The sequence below is a fragment of the Eurosta solidaginis genome, chromosome 4, assembly GCF_040869045.1.
Source record: "Eurosta solidaginis isolate ZX-2024a chromosome 4, ASM4086904v1, whole genome shotgun sequence".
NCBI classification, from domain to species: domain Eukaryota; kingdom Metazoa; phylum Arthropoda; class Insecta; order Diptera; family Tephritidae; genus Eurosta; species Eurosta solidaginis.
In genome coordinates, this window is record NC_090322.1 from 28,692,368 (window position 1) to 28,715,051 (window position 22,684).

The window sequence follows — 22,684 nt, forward strand, 5'->3', positions numbered from 1 at the left end:
TTACTGCTATATGTCATAATATTTTTGTTTAGAATCAAAGTAAGTTGCCTATCAACTACATCATAATATTCACTAATAGACATTTGTCCCTGCCTCAAAATATTGAGCTGATTTTCTAATATGTGGAGTGGTCGTTTATCTGCATATAATTGGTCTAACTTAGAAATAATGGCTTTAAAGTTTAGCGGAGTGTTAAAAGCGCTAAGATTTTCGTTAGCTGCCGACGTTATTTTGTTACGCAAAATACCCATGGCAATATAATATGGCTCCGAGCCCTCGGTATAATAGTTTATCGCGAACCTAGCTGCTTCTCTCCATGCTGGATATTCAGATATTTTACCCCTAAATTCTGGTAGAGACTTAATCAAATTAAGATCCGTATGCCTACTTTGCGTGCCTGCAACAATAGTTACGGGACTGAAAACTTCTACTTTTCTAGGTATAATACTCTGAAAATCTCGTCTTAACTCTGCTAATTGTTCCCTAAAGTTGTCTTCAACCACTTCTACTGTCGACGCCAGTAAACTAGCCACTGCATTTCTATCCATTTTTTAATTAAAAATTTTTTGTTGTAACACTATAAATTTTTGTTTATAATTTAATTAGAATATAGATATTTATTAATGCAATTTTTAAAACTAATAATTTTTCATACGTACATATATATCGAAGTAGGTAATGAAGATCCTGTTGATTGATGAAGTATTTCGTCCTGCGATTTACAGATGACACTTCCAAAAATTTTTTTAAATTTAGAGGGTGCCTTTAGTTTTTAAATCAACATCTTTTGTCTGTTTGAAGACGTTTAGCACCATTTGATAATTATTGTTTTAGCGTATTGTATTTGTATTCAGTTTTTTTTTTTTACCTTTCTTTTATTTAAATAATTCAGAATCTACCGACAAAACGACATTTTTTCAAAACTATTTAATATTCCTCTTCTCTAGAATATTTTTGGTTACTTTTCAGTCACTTTTTATATGCTTTTTTTACACCCTCTACTTTCCAAATAGCCTTTAAATTAATATGCTTGTTCTTTTCTTATATTTTTAAGGATAAGTATTTATTTCAAAGTTGTTTCACTAAATTTTATTTGAATTTACTGTTTTTTTTTCACTTATCCTTTTTCAAGGATTTTTATTTTAGATAACGTTTTTTAAACATTGGTTTATTTTACAAGGATGATTTTATTTTCCTTTTTCTGTACACATTTTTTTTAGATAGCTTTTAAATTAATATATTTTAACTATTCAGTAATTTTTCTTTGACTTTACCTTTTTACTTCCTTCAAGGATATTTACTTCATTTAAAGTTTTTCCGAACACTGGTTTATTTTAATGGTCACTGTTTTTATGTCCTTATTTTTAGCACTTGCTTTTTTGATAAGGATAAATATTTAAGAAATTTTTTTGAATAAAACAAGTATTTTCCTTTAGTTTTTATCCCTGTTTACAAGATATAGCTTTTTAAAAACACGTATGTCTTGCACTGTCTTGTTTTTAATTAAAACCCTTATTTAAAGGATATATCAATTTTTTTTAAAGCACTCGCACTGTTTTTTATTTTATTTGATTTTAATTTTTTTTATTGTAATCCTTCTTTAAAGGATATGTGTACTTTTTATACTCTTGGGTTTGCACTATAGTTGGGCGCCAGTTATGCAGGTCCTTATGGTCCTTGCTTTTCTTAAATAAATAACACAACACAACACTTTATTTTAATACACTTTAACACTTTATTTAAAACAACTTTAAATATTTAGCAACTAATTGGTTGACCGTGCAACTTCTCTGATTAAACTGAATTACCCTCGAAAGGCAATGATGCCTCCTTAAATACCTTTCCTAATGCCATTCTGCTGCTGCTGTTATCATATGTAAGAACGGTCGCACATTCAGTTGTTGTTGCTAGCGCATGTGATGCTATGATAAGTGCAAGTTGCTAGGTATGTGCAAGCAGCGACGTCGCGCGATCAGTTTTAACGCTTCTCTTTATGCCTGCCTACGACCATCACGTTGCTATGGTAAGCAAGCGCAAGCAGTGACATTGTGCAGTGCGTTGCTGGGCTGGATATTAAACCTGCCGTTGCTATGATAGAACCACGCGCGATTACTTGTTCTATCGTTGGGTTGCATACCAAGCCCGTGCATATGATGTTGCTATGCTGTGATCGTATGCAGTGGGTTGTTATGCTGTTGGCTTACACATGATGTTACTATGGTAGCGTCACGTATTGCTTTTGTGCGATTAGTTGCGCTGTTGTTGGGCAAGCTCTGTTAGGCAAGCGATGGGCATTTGAGTTGGATTGTTGTTAGGCAAGCGATGATCATTTGTTGGTTTGTTTTGCTCTGCATCAATTGACCTTGCCATTTGACTTGGTTGCTAACTAGTTGTTTGAGGCTACGTAGAGAAGCTAGGCATATTGTTGACTTAGCAGAGATGTGCAATAGGCATCATAATTTAACTGGCATAAATCAATATATTTATTTGTAGCCCAACTCGTACCAAGGAATATTTAGTAACTTATATAAGTAATTCAGTACTTAGATCCTGAAACTGCGGTCGCAGCATTAGCGCTTCTAATCACACTTGGATTAGAAATAATTTAATATCTAGCTATATGAGACAATTTATCAACATCAATGAAGTGCTCTTATAAGCTTAACAGTAGTTTAATATTAGTAGTTCACAGTCATCGACTAGCATTCGCCGCGTACGGCTGTATTTCAGTTGCGTTCTCTCTTTGACATTACCTTCGCACTTAGTGCAGTTTCTTGTAAACAACAAATACCGCTAACTAAAATTCCTTTATCACATTTTGTGTTTTAGAGTGCCCACGTGCTTTAAATATAGTGTAATCTTGGTTATCTTTAACTATGCCCCCCGGGGCAACAAGCCATGGGGGCAATAGGTTTTATATTTTAGAAAACAGCCCCAAAGCTAAAAAAAAAGAATATCCAAACCAATTGATAGTTTCCCGGACCTAACTCCCCCTACCAGCCTTCCTAATCCCAAGTACGTTGTAGTCTCTGCTACTGATGTAAAAAAACCGCTATCTCTTTACTCGTGCTTTGCTGTGAAAGGATCTGTAGAGCTCATAAGCAAAATATTGAAAAGATCACAGAACTTGGGGACGGCAGCCTATTGGTGCTAGTGAAAGACAAACAATCCGCTGATAAATTCATTTCTGCTAAACTACTACCAGGAATTTGTGAAATTAAATGCAAATTTCATGAAAACCTTAATTTCGTCAAAGGCACGATTTTCGCACCCTACCTTACTATCCTTTCCGATGAAGAAATCACAAAGGAGCTAGCCTCCGAAGGAGTGGTAAATGACTTCAAGTTTACAAAAATGGAAAACAACAAAGCTGTACATACTGGAGCAATACTGCTCACTTTCGACCTATACAAGCTACCAGAAAAAATCGACATTTCATGGCACAAAGCGCGAGTAAGGGAATATTTCCCGAATCCTATGCGTTGCAAACAATGTCAAGAGCTAGGTCACACCAAAAAGCACTGCCATAAACCTGCTCTCTGCCAAACATGCAGCTTCCCACCCCACGATGACAATTGCGCGCGTGTTCAGTGCGTCAACTGCAAAGAAAAACACTCATCGAATTTTAACAAATGTGCAAAATTCCTTGAACAGAAAGAAATTTTAAAAATTAAAACTCAGCGTAGATGCACCATGAAAGAAGCAAAAGATGCCTACCAGGTACAATTTCCTAGAGCTTCAGCTCCATTCTCTTTCGCTGGAGTAACCAACCCCAGCAACAATGATACCACTACATCAAAACAACACATTACTAAAAACAAAGTAACTAATGAATTACCTAAAAATAAAAAAAATAAAACTTCTTTTGACAAAGAAGCAGATAAAAACACTTGTGATTTCGATGAAGCCGCAAGTGTAGCAATGATAACCTCAGAAATGTTACCAACAAACCAAGAAACCACAATTACTACCGAAAATAAACAAACAACAATCGATTCGCCTATAACTCGATTGAGTCAGCAATTGATTCAAAACAGCAATTATTACTTATTGCCAAATTCTAACATACAATTTTCCAACGCAGATTCAGGAGACATCCTGAACGTCAGTTTTGCTGAAGATTATGGCCTTTAATGTTCTTCAATGGAACATAAAAGGAATATTCAACAACATGAATGAATTACACCTTCTAATAAAAGAGCACTCACCTTCCATTATATCGCTTCAAGAAACACACCTACCATTCAATAGAACAGCGCCAATTTCTAATTCGTACACAACATACTTTTACAACTTGCCAGAAAATCTGGCTAGCAAGCAAGGGATATCCGTTATGGTTAGAAATGACATACCACACAAACGATTAGACGTCCAATCGCGATTAGCAACTATTGCTATAGAGGTTAACATGAATATTAAATTTACCATCATATCTACGTATATTCCCCCCCAGCAATCGTTTAGCGTAAAAGACCTCTTCGACTTGTCACCTGGGGTTAACACAGCTTTTTTATTAGTAGAAGACCTCAACGCATGGAGTCCCTTGTGGGGCTCAGAATCCACCAATCAAAGGGGGAAAATAATCGAAGATTACTTGCTCTCAAATAACTTGATGGTGCTAAATGACATGGCACCAACGCATTTCACAACACACCAGACTTTCACACATATTGATGTGTGCCTATGCTCCGCTAGTTTGGCCCCAAAAGTATCTTGTTCTACTCTCACTCAACTGCATGGAAGTGATCATTTCCCCTTGCTCACCAAAATTCTGTTAGCTCGGTCAAACCCGGGGACACCAAAACCAAAATTCATTATAGAAAAGGCAAATTGGGAGAACTTTCAACTCTCGGCCAATGAAACCATGAGCAAATACCCATTTTCCTCTAATGTAAACAAAGAAGCCAATGCATTGAAAAAATAGTACTTACAGCAGCACATTTATCGGTACCCCAGACCCACAAGAGAAAACGCAAGACTGTAGTACCATATTGGTCATCAATCCTTCAGGCGTTAAGAGAAAAGAAACAGAAGCTTTGGCATATATACAAGAAACATAGATCTCCTGAAAATCTTGTTGAATACAAGAAAGCGAACGCAATTTTTAAAAGGGAGGTAAATGTAGCTAAAAGAGAGAGTTTAGAAAAGCTAACGGAGGGGATAACACCTTCCTCAGATCCAAAGAAAATTTGGGCAAATATTAAAATGCTGACGGGCACATATACCCCTAACTCAATCAAAGCTTTAGTCACAGATGAAGGAACAATATGCTCCGCGACAGAAATAGCAAACCATCTGGGCGAGTTTTGGTCTAACTACTCTAAAGACTCTAATATTGATGAAGCTTTTGTTTCACATAAAAATATGACTTTAGAAAACGGTTACCATAACGATACTCCTTCAACGCAAGCGAAACTAATTGACTTGCCCATAACAGAATTCGAATACGATTTGACGGTAAAAAACATGTCTGGAAAAACTCCAGGCAGATATCGCATTTCGTACCCGATGTTTAAAAATCTACCGCAGAAAGTAAAACAAAGACTAATTGCGCTCTACAACAATATTTTAGAACAAGGTTCATTACCACTCACTTGGAAAAACTCCACCGTCCTTCCACTTCCAAAGTCGAAACAATGCACGTCACGTGCTTCCGGCTATAGACCAATATCCCTAATTCCTTGTTCAAGTAAAGTTATGGAAAAAATCATAGCAAAGCGCATCATGTGGTTTGCCTCGTCAAACGGTCTCATCGATCCACACCAGGTTGCCTTCAGAGAAGGTCAAGGGACAATAGACGCACTCCTGATATTTGAACACTTTGCCACAACAGCTCTAGCTTCAAAAAACCATGTTTCTATCCTAAGCCTTGATTTTGAGAAGGCTTACGATAGAATCGGTGCTCATATCGTTCTTCGGCAACTAGCCGAATGGAAGATAGGAAAGAACATATATAACTACGTAAAAGATTTTCTATCCAATCGCTCTTTTAGTGTTAAAACATGTAATAAGTATTCTAAAAATTATAAACTATTTAATGGTATACCTCAGGGTTCACCGTTGTCGGTAGTATTATTTATAGTAGCTTTCGATGAAATTAATAAAATCCTGTCTCAATACAAAAGAGTCCATAGGATTATGTATGCAGACGATTTGTTATTGTTTTCCAAATGTAAGGACTTATCGGTGGTCCAAAGCGATTTTTCTCAAATAATTTAAAAAATAACCAGCTGGTCAAACATCTCGGGAGCTAAGCTATCATACAACAAATGTACAACTTTCCACATTTGTAATAAAAAGCTATGTCCATCAATAAGTCTAAATTTTAATAATGTCGACTTTGTCAATAGCAGTAGTCTTATGTTTCTGGGTATTGTATTTGACAAAAAGCTTACATATAAACTCCATGTCGAACATTTAAGAACAAGCTTAGATAAACGATTAAATGTAATAAAGTATTTATCATCGAAACATTGTCTGCTGCATCAAACAACTTTAATACGCATAACAAAAGCTTTGATTTTGTCGACTACGGCTTAACGATATACGGGCACTGTGCGCGCAGCATCATGAAACGCCTATCACCACCATACCACGCTGCAGCTAGAAGAAGCTTGCGAGCATTCCCGACATCTCCAACACGGTGCATACTGACAGAAGCAGGGCTTCCGACTGTGGAAGAAAGAACTAATCAAAACAACTTGAAGTTGACGCATAAGCTCCTACACTGCAAAAACGCGATTCTATGGGAGGCAGTGAATTCAGTTGCAAGAAATAGCAAAGTATTACGCCGTATTTCTGCCATTACAAGGTGCATCAACACAGCGAAGGAAGCAGGCATTCCTATTAAGCCAATAAAAAAGAACTGTAACACTCCTCCACCCTGGACTAACATGCAATCGTTTGTTATAACCGATATGAGCAGAAGCAACAAGAGTACCACACCGGCAGCAGTTTATAGACAAATGTTTAAAGATATCACAACAAAATTTGAACAGCAAGATTGGAAATTCGCATACACCGACGGTACAAAAATTCATTCCACAACAGCTTACGCGGTGGTAGATTCCAATCACAATACAATCACGGTCGGCCACCTATTACCATTTTGTTCTGTATACACTGCAGAAGCTAGCGCGGTACTACGCGCAACTCAGTTTGCTCTCGGCACCAAAGAAAAATACATAGTATGTTCAGATAGCTTATCGACCATACAATCCATCACAAATATGTCCAGTACAGATAGCCTGACAGTAGAAATACGCAAAACACTTTTACAAAGCAACAGTCGAATAAAAATCATGTGGGTCCCAAGTCATGTTTCAATAGCTGGAAATGAAGCTGCTGATGAAAGAGCTAAGTTAGCAGCCCAAGAACCACTTATAGTTCAAAACTTTATCTCTAAAAAGGATATCTCCAAACTGGCTCAAATACACATACTTAAAGCAAAACTCGAAGATTGGAAGAATTATATCCACCACTACTCGAATATAAACACCAGCGGAAAGAGTCCTATATTCCCGATTAAAGTCACCTGCAACAATTTGAAAGCGTTTATCCGACTACGAATAGGACACACGATTATTACATACGAGGCGGTTCTTAAAGGATCGAGCGTGTCACAGTGCCCCTACTGTAATGCAGAAACCAACTCTGTGATTCATCTCCTCGACAGATGTCACCATTTCGCAATAACCAGAGCAAGCCTATTTGGAAACACAAACCCTTCTAGTTTATTAAGAAATCATAACGCTGTATCTATAGACAAAATAAATGAATTCCTTGGTTAACAGATCTTAAGAAATTAATCTAGAGTTAATTATCTATAAGCCTTTAGTTAATCTAAGCAAAAACTGTAACTTAAAAAACAAGCGAGCCGAAGGTGTTCTTACTAGTGCTCCTTTTCCAGTAAAGAAGGCATGTTGCGCTTCTTTTCTTCTAATAAATAAATAAATAAATATTAGGAGTTTCAATTATCAATGTGGACCTATCGCTTCTCCTTCAGCTACAACTCGAGATGTTGTTGTTGTTGTAGCAATGCTCGCCCCACCTAATAGCCGCGACCGATCACAATATCCTCTAACGGGATTCCAAGGAAACTTGCCATTTCAACAGGGGTGGACCATAAGGAAAGGGGTGTTAGAGGCGTTGGTTCCACATTACAATTAAAGAGATGGTTGGTGTCATGTGGGGACACATTGCAAGCGGGGCATACATTTTGTATGTCGGGGTTGATTCTGGATAGGTATGAGTTTAACCTGTTACAGTATCCAGAACGAAGTTGAGCAAGAGTGACACGCGTTTCCCTGGAGAGTATGCGTTCCTCTTCCGCGAGTTCTGGATATTTTTCTTCAAGTACTGGATTCACCGGGCAATTCCCGACATAAAGGTCCGACGCCTGTCTATGCAGTTCACCAAGGACCTGCCCGTGGCGATTCTGAGAGCAGTATTTTGGCAGGCCTGTAGTTTCTTCCAGTGGGTAGTTTTTAGGCTTGGCGACCATATGGGTGACGCGTAGCACGTAATCGGCTGGCTAATTGCTTTGTATGTGGTCATGAGCGTTTCTTTATCTTTTCCCCAGGTACTGCCAGCAAGGGATTTGAGGATTTTATTACGGCTCTGAATTCTCGAAACAATTGCGGTTGCGTGCGCACCAAAATGTAGATCCTGATCAAACGTCACACCCAAGATTTTGGGGTGTAGGACAGTCGGTAGCGTAGTGCCATCGACGTGGATGTTCAATATGGTCGACATTTGGGGCGTCCATGTTGTAAATAAGGTCGGGGAAGATTTAGTCGGTGACAATGCCAGGTTAGGATAGGATAGGTTAGGTGGTAGCTGCCCTGATAAGGATAGCTCACTTGGACAACACGAAGGTCCGTTGTGATACCACATACACCAAAAATATCGGTGACCTAGATCCAGCTACTTAGAGAATCGTTGGGTACCAACGATAAAGCTCCGAATGATACCGATCTCAACTTTGGATATATCCTCGGGAGATCCAAGTGAGTCGCGACCGAAGTACTTTCGCCTAATTCTGGCAAAAGCTGGACAATCAAGCATAAAGTGATTTGGTGATTCCACCTCATCATCCTCCATACAGCTGCAGCAGGATGGAGTTTCCAGTATATTGAGACGTACCGCATGGATACCCATGGGACAGTGCCCTGTCAAAACCCCAATGACTATTGATAGGTGAGCCTTAGTGAACCCAATTATTTCAGCAGACCTCCTGCCATCCACTTTCGGCCAGAAAGATCTTGCTACCCTGCAAGACGTGGTATCCGCCCAACGTTTGCTGAGCTGATTCGAGGCCCAGCTATGGAGGAGCAATCCACAGGTGGCCAGCGGGATCCCGAAGTCCCTACAGCCATCTTCATCCGGTTCAGTTGTACCGATGCGGGCTAAGAGATCCGCTTGACAGTTACCCGGGATATCACTATGGCCCGGGACCCAGATAATCTTAATTGTAAAATAATTCGATGCAATCGCAAGCGAGGTCAGGCACTCCCAGACCACCCTCGATCGCACTGTAGTTGAGCTCAAGGCCTTGATAGCCGATTGGCTATCAGAGTAGATGTTAAATTCCCTAACCGTGGTAGCACTGGATAGCATTCCATCCACCGCATCCTTAATCGCAGCAATTTCCGCTTGGAATACACTGCAGTGATCAGCCAACTTAAACTTGCGGCTTAAATTTAGCTCTTGACAAAAGACCCCCCCACCAACCTTTCCATCCAGCTTTGACCCATCCGTGAACAAGTTAACCGGTCCCATGCCCCAGATAATTCCTCTTCCCCAATCCTCTCTGGAATAACTGGGGTGAAGGTTGTATAGGGAGCTGTTATCGGCATACAGTAGTCCGTTCTGTCCGGGATGAAGTCGAAACTGGTAAGAAGGCTAGAGTGTCCGCGGTCAGAAAGTCTATATCCCATATCACGAAGCCTGACCAACGACCTTGCCGCGGCCGCCTTTCCCGCAATATCTACTGGGTATATGTTCAGCATGACGTTCAGTGCCAAGGTAGGCGTTGTTCTGAGAGCGCCACTGATACCGATCAGCGCCGTCCGTTGCACTGACACTAACATTTTGGAGGTGCTCGCCGTGTCCAGTGCTTTCCACCAGACCAGCACCGCATATAGCAGAATCGGTTTGACCACCATCTCATAAAGCCAGTGTACTATTCTTGGCGAGAGTCCCCATCTCTTTCCGATAGCTCCTCTGCAGCAGTACAAGGCAATGGCGGCCTTCCTGGCCCGATCTTCCACATTGGGTCTCCAGGACAGTTTCTTGTCCAAAACAATCCCCAAATATTTAACTTTATCAGAAAGTACCAACGGTACCCCTCCAATCGAGGGAGTTCTGAAATGGGGCACCTTATATCTTCTTGTGAAAAGGACCAATTCCGTTTTTCCCGGGTTGACCGCCAATCCACATGATTCAGCCCACCTAGCCACAGTATCCAGGTAGCCCTGAAGAACATCGCGCAGGGCGCCCAGAAATTTGCCTCTGACTAGGATAGCGAGGTCATCTGCATAGGCAACCACCCGACAACCATTGGCTTCCAGCTCCACAAGAAGCTCGTTGACTACCACAACCCAGAGGAGAGGAGATAGGACACCCCCCTGTGGCGTGCCCCTGCACACCTTCCTCTTAATTATGGCCCCTCCCCACTCCGCTGCGACAATTCTGCCGCATAGAAGTTTGCTAATAAATTCAACCAGAGCCGCCTCGACTCCTAAACCCACCAGAGCTCTTTCGATTGACCCCGGTAAGACATTGTTAAAAGCTCCCTCGATGTCTAGAAAGGCACCCAGAGCATACTCTTTATGTTCTAGGGACCCCTCTATTTGCTTTACAATCGAATGGAGAGCCGTTTCCGTCGATCTGCCCTTGTAGTACGCATGTTGTGAAGCCGACAGTAACCCCCGAGGTATCCTTTCCCGTAGGTACAGGTCAATCAACCGCTCAAACGTCTTAAGAAGAAACGACGAGACTGATTGGCCTGAAATCCTTAGGTGATACATGAGAGCTTCTGCCAGCCTTCGGAATGAAAATAACCCTAACCGTGTGCCAAGACTTCGGGATATAGTTAAGCCTGAGGCAGTTAGTATATATGATGGCCAACCAGCTGCAGGAAATCCCCAAAGACCTTTGAAGCTGCGCAGGAATGATTCCATCCGGGCCCGGAGACTTATAGGGCTTGAACGACCCTATAGCCCAGGTTATCTGACTTTCCCGTATTGGAATGGCAGGCACTTCTGCATGGCCAACGACCGCCGACCATGCAGGCGAAGATCCCTGCGCAACTGGGACATCGGGAAAATGATTGTCCAGTAAAAGCCTTAGGGACTCCTCGCTACTCATCGACCAGTCCCCACCATCATCTCTCAGATACCCCAGAGGAGCGGGGTTCCTAGAGAGTATTTTTCTAAATCTCGCGGATTCATTGCAGCCTTCTACGTTTTCGCAGAAGCTTCGCCATGCATCTCGCTTGGCTATCCTTATTTCATATTTATAAATCCCCAGACTCACCTTATAGAGCTCCCAGTCCGAGGGTAATTTACTCCTCCTGGCTCTGTTGAAGAGCCGCCGACTGGACGCTCTTAGGTCGTCAAGAGAATCCGACCACCAGGGCGGCTTGCCCTTCCCCCTGTAAGTTTTCAATGGGCAGGACAGCTGAAAGGCGCTATTGCTTGCCGAGGTGAAGTTTTCCACCAGAACGTCTATCTCAGATTCGGACAGGCCAGAACTAATGATAGGCACCGCAGGCAGTAGCTCTCCCAGCTTCCTACAATACAAGTCCCAGTTAGTACTTTTAGGGTTCCTAAAAGATATTTTACCGGGACGTTCTTCGTTCACTGAGAACTGAATATATCGGTGATCAGAGAAGGAGTGCTCGTTGAGAACCCTCCATCCAGATATCCGACCTTCCAGTTCTCTACTAACCAGGGTGAGGTCCAGGACCTCCTCCCTTAACGCAGTAATAAAAGTCGGGTCATTCCCCCTATTACATATACAAAGTCCCTCATCTACAATAAAAGTAAATAAAGACTCACCTCTAGTGTTGGTATCCGAGCTTCCCCAAATGCTATGATGGGCATTTGCATCGGCACCGATGATCACGCCAACACCTCTCCGCCTTGCTTCAGCGGTGATTTCACCCAGTATCGCAGGTGGTGGTCCCACTACGTCCCCGTGGGGCATGTACGCTGAGACCACCCACATTTCATTACTTCCTCGCTCGAGGCAGACCGTGGTTACGTCAGCATTGCTGAAATTAGAGAGAATAAAAGCTTTAATCTCTTTTTTAACAAGCACACAGGATCTAGGCCTACTTGCCTCCCCATGCACCAAGGTGTTGAATTTTCCAGTCCTTAATCCAGAAATCTTACTGCCGTTACTACTCAGCCACGGCTCCTGGACAAGGACTATATCCACTCCGCCTTTTTCAAACAATGCCAGGTTTCGCGAGGCGAAAAAACTGGAGAGATCAGGGAGATAGCCGTTTATTTTATTGCATAGCTCATCGATCTCTGGGCCTGGGCCTGTGGCCATTATTGTGTAGTCATCGGCGTAGGAAACGATTGTGACTCCTTCCGGTGGTGAAGGTAGCTTGGATATGTAGAAATTAAAAAAAAGTGGGGATAGGACACCACCCTGTGGCACCCCTTGTTTAATTCTCCTTGGTTTTGATGTTTCGTTTCTGAATTGCACCGATGCCTGCCGACCACCCAGATAATTTGCGGTCCACCTTTTAAGACATGGGGGAAGGGTAGACCCTTCCAGGTCTTGCAGTAACGAGCCATGGTTGACCGTATCAAAGGCTTTTGATAGGTCTAGCGCTACGAGTATTGTTCTATGGTGGGGATTTTGATTTAAACCTCAAATTATCTTGGTGCTGATGGCATTTAGCGCGGGGGTGGTGCTTTGGAGTTTTCTGAAGCCATGCTGATGAGAGGCTAGGTGCAAATTTGCTTGGAAGTAGGGGAGCAAAAAGGCTTCAAGCGTCTTTGCTACTGGCGATAGGAGAGATATCGGACGATACGACTCTCCTATGTTAGCTGGTTTCCCAGGCTTTAGTAGCGGGACTACCTTGGCCATTTTCCATATTTCGGGTATGACAAAGGTGGAAAGAGACAGGTTGAAGACATGTGCTAAATATTTAAAACCCCCTTTCCCTAGGCTTTTAAGCATCGGCATGGCTATGCCGTCTGGGCCCACTGCTTTGGATGGTTTAGCGTGACCAATGGCATGCTCAACCTGTTTGGCGGCGATGGTAATAGGTGACGCGCTGAATTTATGTTTATGTGCGTGTCTGTTGGCCCTCCGTCTATCTTTGTCGGCCGTAGAATGCATTATATATTGTCGGCAGAATGCGCTCGCGCATTTTCTCGCATCCGACAGCACTTTATCGCCAAAGGCGATGGAAACTTGTGCCTAAACGGATTCGATAGGGACTTTACGGTGGACCAAAGTTTACCCACACCGGCAGAGGTTACAACCTCTTAGATGCTCCTCCCATTTCACCCGCTTGTGTCCATCCACAAGCAATCTGATGCATTGGTGTATATCCCTTATTTGGGGGTCGCCTGGATCGAGCTGTCTTATAAGGTCACGTTCTCTCGCTAAATTTGCGGCCTCCGCCGGGAAATGGGGCCGAAATTCGAGAATTCTCCCGGCGGGAATGAAACGTGCCGAGGCGGATTCAATGACCTTGCGGAAGGCACGCTCCCCTTGGCGGGCATCAGTCGGGATAAGGAGGGCAGCAAAGAGGTTGTCTGTAAAGGATTTGTATTGGTCCCACTATCCTTTTTTAAAGTTTATGAAAGTGCGTTTTTCTGTGACGATGAAGTCGGCGGTACGCTCGAGCGAAATAAGTATAGGCAGGTGGTTGTTGTTGTTGTTGTTGTTGTAGCAATGCTCGCCCCACCCAATAGGCGCGACCGATCACAAATTGTCATCAATATCCTCTAACGGGAGTCCAAGGAAACTTGCCGTTTCAACAGGGGTGGACCATAAGGAAAGGGGTGTTAGAGGCGTTGGTTCCACATTACAATTAAAGAGATGGTTGGTGTCATGTGGGGACACATTTCAAGCAGGGCATACATTTTGTATGTCGGGGTTGATTCTGGATAGGTAAGAGTTTAACCTGTTACAGTATCCAGAACGAAGTTGAGCAAGAGTGACACGCGTTTCCCTGGGGAGTATGCGTTCCTCTTCTGCGAGTTCTGGATATTTTTCTTCAAGTACTGGATTCACCGGGCAATTCCCGACATAAAGGTCTGACGCCCGTCTATGGAGTTCACCAAGGACCTGCTTGTGTTTTTCCGCTTCATACGGCTGGGTTCTCAGGTGCCGTATTTCCTCAAAATGCTTACGGAGATGACTCCTTAGGCACCTAGGCGGTGCTGGTTCGTCAATCAGATGTCTGTTGGGATGCCCAGGTTTCTGGGTATTCAACAGAAACTGTTTAGTCAGCATCTCATTTCTCTCCCTGATGGGGAGTATTCTCGCCTCATTATGCAGATGGTGTTCTGGGGACATAAGAAGACAGCCCGTGGCGATTCTGAGAGCAGTATTTTGGCAGGCCTGTAGTTTCTTCCAGTGGGTGGTTTTTAGGCTTGGCGACCATATGGGTGACGCGTAGCACGTAATCGGCTGGCTAATTGCTTTGTATGTGGTCAAGAGCGTTTCTTTATCTTTTCCCCAGGTACTGCCAGCAAGGGATTTGACGATTTTATTACGGCTCTGAATTCTTGGAACAATTGCGGTTGCGTGCGCACCAAAATGTAGATCCTGATCAAACGTCACACCCAAGATTTTGGGGTGTAGGACAGTCGGTAGCGTAGTGCCATCGACGTGGATGTTCAATATGGTCGACATTTGGGGCGTCCATGTTGTAAATAAGGTCGCGGAAGATTTAGTCGGTGACAATGCCAGGTTTCGCGAGGCGAAAAAACTGGAGAGATCAGGGAGATAGCCGTTTATTTTATTGCATAGCTCATCGATCTTTGGGCCTGGGCCTGTGGCCATTATTGTGCAGTCATCGGCGTAGGAAACGATTGTGACTCCTTCCGGTGGTGAAGGTAGCTTAGATATGTAGAAATTAAACAAAGCGGGGATAGGACACCACCCTGTGGCACCCCTTGTTTAATTCTCCTTTGTTTTGATGTTTCGTTTCTGAATTGCACCGATGCCTGCCGACCACCCAGATAATTTGCGGTCCACCTTTTAAGACATGGGGGAAGGGTGGACCCTTCCAGGTCTTGCAGTAACGAGCCATGGTTGACCGTATCAAAAGCTTTTGATAGGTCTAACGCTACGAGTACTGTTCTATGGTGGGGATATTGATTCAAACCGCAATTTATCTGGGTGCTAATGACATTTAGCGCGGAGGTAGTGCTATGGAGTTTTCTGAAGCCATGCTGATGAGGGTCTAGCTGCAAATGTGCTTGGAAATAAGGGAGCAAAATGGCTTCAAGCGTCTTTGCCACTGGCGATAGGAGAGATATCGGACGATATGACTCACCTACGTTAGCTGGTTTCCCAGGCTTTAGTAGCGGGACCACCTTGGCCATTTTCCATTTCTCGGGTATGACAAAGGTGGAAAGAGACAGGTTGAAGACATGCGCTAAGTATTTGAAACCCTCTTTCCCTAGGTTTTTAAGCATCGGCATGGCTATGCCGTCTGGGCCCACTGCTTTGGATGGTTTAGCGCGACCAATGGCGTCCTCAACCTCTCTAGCGGTGATGGTAATTGGTGACGCGCTGAGTTTGTGTTTATGTGCGTGTCTATTGGCTCTCCGTCTATCTTTGTCGACCGTAGGATGCATTATATATTGTCGGCAGAAAGCGCTCGCGCATTTCTTCGCATCCGACAGCACCTTATCGCCAAAGGCGATGGAAACTTTGTCTTTGTGCTTAGTCGGATTCGATAGGGACTTTACGGTGGACCAAAGTTTACCTACACCGGTAGAGAGGTTACAACCTCTTAGGTGCTCTTCCCATTTCGACCGCTTGTGTTCGTCCACAAGCAATCTGATGCGTTGGTTTATATCCCTCATTTGGGGGTCGCCTGGATCAAGCTGTCTTATAAGGTCGCGTTCCCTCGCTAAGCTCGCGGCCTCCGCCGGGAAGTGGGGCCGGATTTCGGGAATTCTCCCGGCGGGAATGAAATGTGCCGAGGCGGATTCAATGACCTTACGGAAGGCACGCTCCCCTTGGCGGGCATCAGTCGGGATAGGGAGGGCAGCAAAGCTGCTGTCTGTTGCAGATTTATATTCTTCCCACTTTCCTTTTTTGAAGTTTATGAAAGTGCTTTTTTCGGTGACGATGAAGTCGGCAGTACGCTCGAACGAAATAAGTATGGGCAGGTGGTCGGATGCCAATGTTACCATCGGCTGCCAGTTGACGCAGTTTACGAGTTCTGCGCTCACGATTGAGATATCTGGCGAGCTATGACAGCTTCCTACCATACGTGTGGGGGCGTCTCCGTTTATTGTGCAGAACGTCGTTTCGTCTATTTGATCCGCCAACATCTCACCCCTACTGTCCGCCCGCAAGTTTGAATGCCATAGGTCGTGATGGGCATTGAAATCGCCTAAGATAATGCGATTGTTGCCAGTGAGTAAGGCCTCGATATTAGGGCGGTATCCACTGGGGCAACAGGTGACAGGAGGGATGTAGATGTTGATGATTTCTAGATTTGCATCGCCTGACCGGACAGATAGGCCTTGACGTTCTAAGACATTGTCACTGCGGTCGATGCCAGGATCAAATATATGATATTGCACAGAGTGGTGTATAATAAACGCGAGGCCGCCTCCATTTCCGCTCTCGCGGTCTTTCCTGTGGACATTATAACCAGAGCAGGTCTGCAATGCAGATCTTGCTGTGAGTTTAGTCTCTTGAAGCGCAGCAATGCGGATGTTGTGCCGCTTCATGAAATCGACTATCTCCGTAATCTTCCCAGTTAGTCCATTACAGTTGAACTGCAGAATTCTGAAGTGCATGAGGGGTGACGCCGCCACTCTAGGGGTAAGTGAGGGGTGACTACGCCTAGGTTGTGGAAGGCCAGGACGCAATTGCTGTTGTGGCCTTGGGACTGGGCGCCCTTGGGCAAGCATTGGGGTACCCGGATGATTTGGGTTTGCGACCTGGCAACATGGCGCGATGAAACCCGTCGGGGGGTTGCCGTCGCGGAGACCAGAACATCTAGGAAAGTGGCACCACCCAAGGCAGGAGCTGCATTGAGCGGATGTCGCAAACCTATATATTCTGTGCTGGCAGACGGTGCAAACGGAGGCAGGGACTAAGAGTCTGTTTCCCTGACCTGCACGATTGCTGTCAGAAAAGGAGGGGGAGGAGAAGAAGACGGGGGCAGGGGCTGATGCTCAGCATTGCTACCAGCTCTACTACGAAGGTAGTAGTCATGAGTGGTATCAGCTGTTTGAGTTGTTGGCGCCGTGGGGCGCGAGCAGCAGCGGGTACTTGTTGTGGCTTGCTGAGCAGCGAAGCTGCTGGAAGGTAGTGGGGATACGCTTAGGCGTAGACTACGGGACGCCCTTGGGCGTGAGCAGCAAGGAGCCACAAAAGATTTATAAAAGTTACGTGGACGTCGGGTTTTGGGATCAAGCCCAGAACAACCTGTCCGATGCAACCATCCCTTGCACGAGACACACTGAACAGAGTATGACCGTCCTAAAAAGATTCTTTTCTGGCAAATGCAGCAAAACCATTTCTCATGACCGGGGTCAGGAGACGGACCCGGATTGGGTTCGATACCTTCCCGGAGTAAGAGAATATGTAGCAGTCCTGCTGCAAGGAGCTGCTGGGAGGATGACAATTTGTGGGACGGACGAAACAAATTAAATGGGGTCACACTGAAATGACAGTCCTTGGTCGGGAAAAATCCCGAGTCGCTCCGGTACATAGAACCGACTGCCTTGGGAAGCGTAGGCAGGTGGTCGGATGCCAATGTTACCATCGGCTGCCAATTGACGCAGTTTACGAGTTCTGTGCTCACGATTGAGATATCCGGCGAACTGTGACAGCTTCCTACCATACGTGTGGGGGTCTCCGTTTATTGTGCAGAACGTCGTTTCTTCTATTTGATCCGCCAACATCTCACCCCTCCTGTACGCCCGCAAGTTTGAATGCCATAGATCGTGATGGGCATTGAAATCGCCTAAGATAATGCGATTGTTGCCAGTGAGTAAGGCGCTAATATTAGGGCGGTATCCACTGGGGCAACAGGTGGCAGGGGAGATGTAGATGTTGATGATTTCTAGGTTTGCATCGCCTGACCGGACAGATAGGCCTTGACGTTCTAAGACATTGTCCCGGCGGTCGATGCCAGGATCAAATATATGATATGTTGTTGTTGTAGCGATTAGTTACTTACCGAAGGCTTTGGGGAGTGTTATCGATGTGATGGTCCTTTGTCAGATACAGATCCGATACGCTCCGGTAACACAGCACCATTAAGGTGCTGGCCCGACCATCTCGGGAACGATTTATATGGCCCTCCCTCCCCACCCTCAAGTTCCATGAGGAGCTTGGGGTCGCCAGAGCCTCGTCTGTTAGTGAAACGGGATTCGCCGCTCGAAGGTGAGGTTGACAATTGGGTTGGAGAAGCTATATATTGCGCTACACAACCCCTTGAATCCCAAATATATGATATTGCACAGAGTGGTGTATGATAAACGCGAGGCCGCCTCCATTTCCGCCCATGCGATCTTTTCTGTGGACATTATACCCAGAACAGGTTTGCAGTGCAGATCGTGCTGTGAGTTAGTCTCTTGAATCGTAGCAATGCGGATGTTGTGCCGCTTCATGAAATCGACTATCTCCGTGATCTTCCCAGTTAGTCCATTACAGTTTAACTGCAGAATTCTGAAGTGCATAGGGGGAGACGTCGCCACTCTGGGAGTAAGTAAGATCCCCTACGTTCTTGTAACAAGCCCCACCAAGGTACAAGCACGACCAACTCGGGAACCATTTAATGTGACAACATTCACCTCGCGAAACCTGGCATTATCACCGACTAAATCTTCCGCGACCTTATTTACAACATGGACGCCCCAAATGTCGACCATTTTGAACATCCACGTCGATGGCACTACGCTACCGACTGTCCGACACCCCAAAATCTTGGGTGTGACGTTTGATCAGGATCTACATTTTGGTGAGCACGCAGCCGCAATTGTTCCGAGAATTCAGAGCCGTAACAAAATCCTCAAATCCCTCGCTGGCAGTACTTGGGGAAAAGATAAAGAAACGCTCATGACTACATACAAAGAAATTAGCCAGCCGATTACGTGCTACGCGTCACCCATATGGTCGCCAAGCCTAAAAATCACCCACTGGAAGAAACTACAGGCCTGCCAAAATACTGCTCTCAGAATCGCCACGGGCTGTCTTCTTATGTCCCCAGAACACCATCTGCATAATGAGGCGAGAATACTCCCCATCAGGGAGAGAAATGAGATGCTGACCAAACAGTTCCTGTTGAATACCCAGAAACCTGGGCATCCAACAAACATCTGATTGATGAACCAGCACCGCCTAGGGGCTTAAGAAGTAATCTCCGTAAGCATTTTGAGTAAATACGGCACCTGAGAACCCAGCCGTATGAAGTGAAAAAACACAAGCAGGTCCTTGGTGAACTCCATAAACAGGCGTCGGACCTTTATGCCGGGAATTGCCCGGTGAATCCAGTACTTAACGAAAATTATCCAAAACTTGCGGAAGAGGAACGCATACTCCCCAGGGAAACGCGTGTCACTCTTGCTCAACTTCGTTCTGGATACTGTAACAGGTTAAACTCTTACCTATCCAGAATCAACCCCGACATACAAAATGTATGCCCCGCTTGCAATGTGTCCCCACATGACACCAACCATCTCTTCAATTGTAATGTGGAACCAACGCCTCTAACACCGCTTTCCTTATGGTCCACCCCTGTTGAAACGGCAAGTTTCTTTGGACTCCCGTTAGAGGATATTGATGACAATTTGTGATCGGTCGCGGCTATTAGGTGGGGCGAGCATTGCTACAACAACAACAACAACATTCAACCTTCGAGGCCCTCTTGCCCCCTACCCCCTTGTTCAATGAAACTTGGTGTCGCCCGAGCCTTAGCTTCTAAAGAAACGGGATTTGTTACGGGACGGTGAGCCTGACAATTGGGTTGGAGAATCTATTATAAATTCCGCTGGCACCCCATTAAAAGAGTGGGCGCTACACAATCCATTGAATGATTTGGGTATTTTAGTTGCCTCTTACGACAGGCATACCTGCCACGGATCCAGTTGTCAACTCCACCCACGCTAGAGGAATCCTATTACAGATATTATTGTATCATACACATACCAAATGGGTTCACTAAGGCTCACCTATCAATGGTCATTGGGGTTTTGACAGGGCACTGTTCCACGGGTATCCATGCGGTACCTATCAATATACTGGAAACTCCATCCTGCTGCAGCTGTATGGAGGATGATGAGGTGGAATCACCAAATGACTACCCAGCTTTTGCCAGAACTAGGCAAAAGTACTTCGGTCGCGACTCTCTTGGAACTCCCGAGGATTTATCCAAGGTTGAGATCGGTATCATTCGGAACTTTACCGTTGCTCCCCAACGATTTTCTAAGTAACTATACCTCACCGTTATTTTATTGTACATATGTGGTATCACAACGGACCTGCATGTTGTCCAAGTGAGCTTCCCTTATCAAGGCAGCTACCACCTACCCTAGCATACCTGGTTCCGGGCAAAGTAACATGAAAAATTTAAAGAAAAGTTTTTTCAATTAGAATAAAGATTTTCTAAGTGTGGTCGCCCTTTGGCAAACACTCCGGGTTAGGGCGCATAGAATATACTCGCGGTAGGTATGCCTGTCGTAAGAGGCGACTAAAATACCTAATTTAATCAAAGAGGTTGTGTAACGCGTCCCTCTCAAGGCGTTGCCAGCGCAATATATAGCTTCTCCAACCCAATTGTCAACCTCACCTACTCGTGGCGAATCCTGTTCCATTAACAGCCGAGGCTCTGGCGACCCCGAACTGGATCTAGGGGCCTAGAAGGTTCAATGTAGTCATACCAAATCGTTCCCGAGATGGTCAGGTTGTTGTTGTAGCGATAAGGACACTCCGCGAAAGCCTTGTGGGGTGTTATCGATGTTGATGATCCTTCGCCGAATGAAGATCCGAAACGTTCCGGTACCAAGCCCGACCATCTCGGAAAGGATAGTCGGGCTAGTACCTTTATGGTGTTTGGAACCGGATCTTCATCCGGCAAAGGACCATCAACATCGATAACACTCCCCAAGGCCTTCGGGGAGCATCCTTATTGCTACAACAACAACAACTGTATTTCGACAATGAAAAGCTTCTCAGTGAAAGAGATGAGCCATCCATATAGTTGAACATTGTTGTGACCGGAATGTACCGGATCTATGTAAATCCGGCAAAGTCCCATCAACAACAACAACAACAACAGCTTGGGAGTGCCTGCAACAAGTCTTTCACAGTTTCGAACAGATTTTAATGGTTGCTTGCTTGTAAACCGTGTATTTCGGCTACGCCAACAACTTTGCTCATAGACAAAGACCCTTCTTCAGCAGCAAATTACTTTCATCCCTGATGCGTAAGTAAAAAAGGGTGGGTATCGTGTTGCCCATGTTGTGGTATTCTAGATGACTCCTCCCCAAATCACTTATCTACTAATTATTAAGTAGAAAAGGGGGTGACTACCGAGTTGCGCGTATAGTTGCATACGTGGATAAAAGCCCACAGTTTCTTCTAAATAACGGCTCTCTCTAGCAGGAGGTCAACTTTTAGTTTGTTCTACTAGCAGTATGTTATCGCAAACGACGTTATGTTTACTTACCTGAATTTACTCTTGCATGATCGTTTTGTGTATGTCGTCCAATGAATTGAAATGTTTACGAGAATTTTTACCAACTAAAAAAGATGTTCTTTTGCTCGACTTCCATGGCCCACGAACACCCAAGATGTCGTTTCAGTGCAGTACAAAATCAGAGGTTCTTTTATTAGGCTAATATTTCTGCTACTTTTTTATTTAAATGCTAACAGCTGAATTCAGTAAGCCGTTGTTGTTGTTGTTGTTGTAGCGATAAGGTTGCTCCCCGAAGGCTTTGCGGAGTGTTATCGTGTGATGGTCCTTTGCCGGATACAGATCCGGTACGCTCCGGTAAGACAGCACCATTAAGGTGCTAGCCCGACCATCTCGGGAACGATTTATGTGGCCACATTAAACATTCAGACCATCCCTCCCTCCCACCATGAGGAGCTTGGGGTCGCCAGAGCCTCGTCTGTAAGCTGTTTCGTGTCTCCAGCCTCACAAAAGCAATCATTAATTTGTGAGCTGGGCCGGGGCAGACCACAAACATGAAAAGTATGAAAATTATCTGCGAAAAACGCTTACAATATGTTTTTTATTACTAAGCATAGAAAAAATTAAAAAACAGAAAATACTTTAAAAAAAACATCGAACTACATATGGCGCCGCTGAGATTCGAACCTACACACTTTGGAATTTTCTATACAAAATTATGAACGGCGTCTTCGCAAGCTCAGAAGCCAACCTAATAAAACCGCACCGCGTTTTTTAGCGCACGCAAACAACCGGTGTTTTTTGCCCTAACCCAAATAA

At 44.4% G+C, this 22,684-nt stretch overlaps 1 protein-coding gene across 1 annotated transcript in view; it reads right to left on the reverse strand.

Moving 5' to 3' along the window:
- The window catches only part of LOC137249471 (uncharacterized), a 35,336-nt gene extending 13,329 nt beyond the window's left edge, over positions 1-22,007 (reverse strand). The window contains 1 exon segment of the mRNA XM_067781016.1: positions 21,899-22,007. The gene's annotated coding sequence lies outside the window, so the exon portion shown is untranslated.
- Positions 22,008-22,684: the final 677 nt, after the last annotated feature.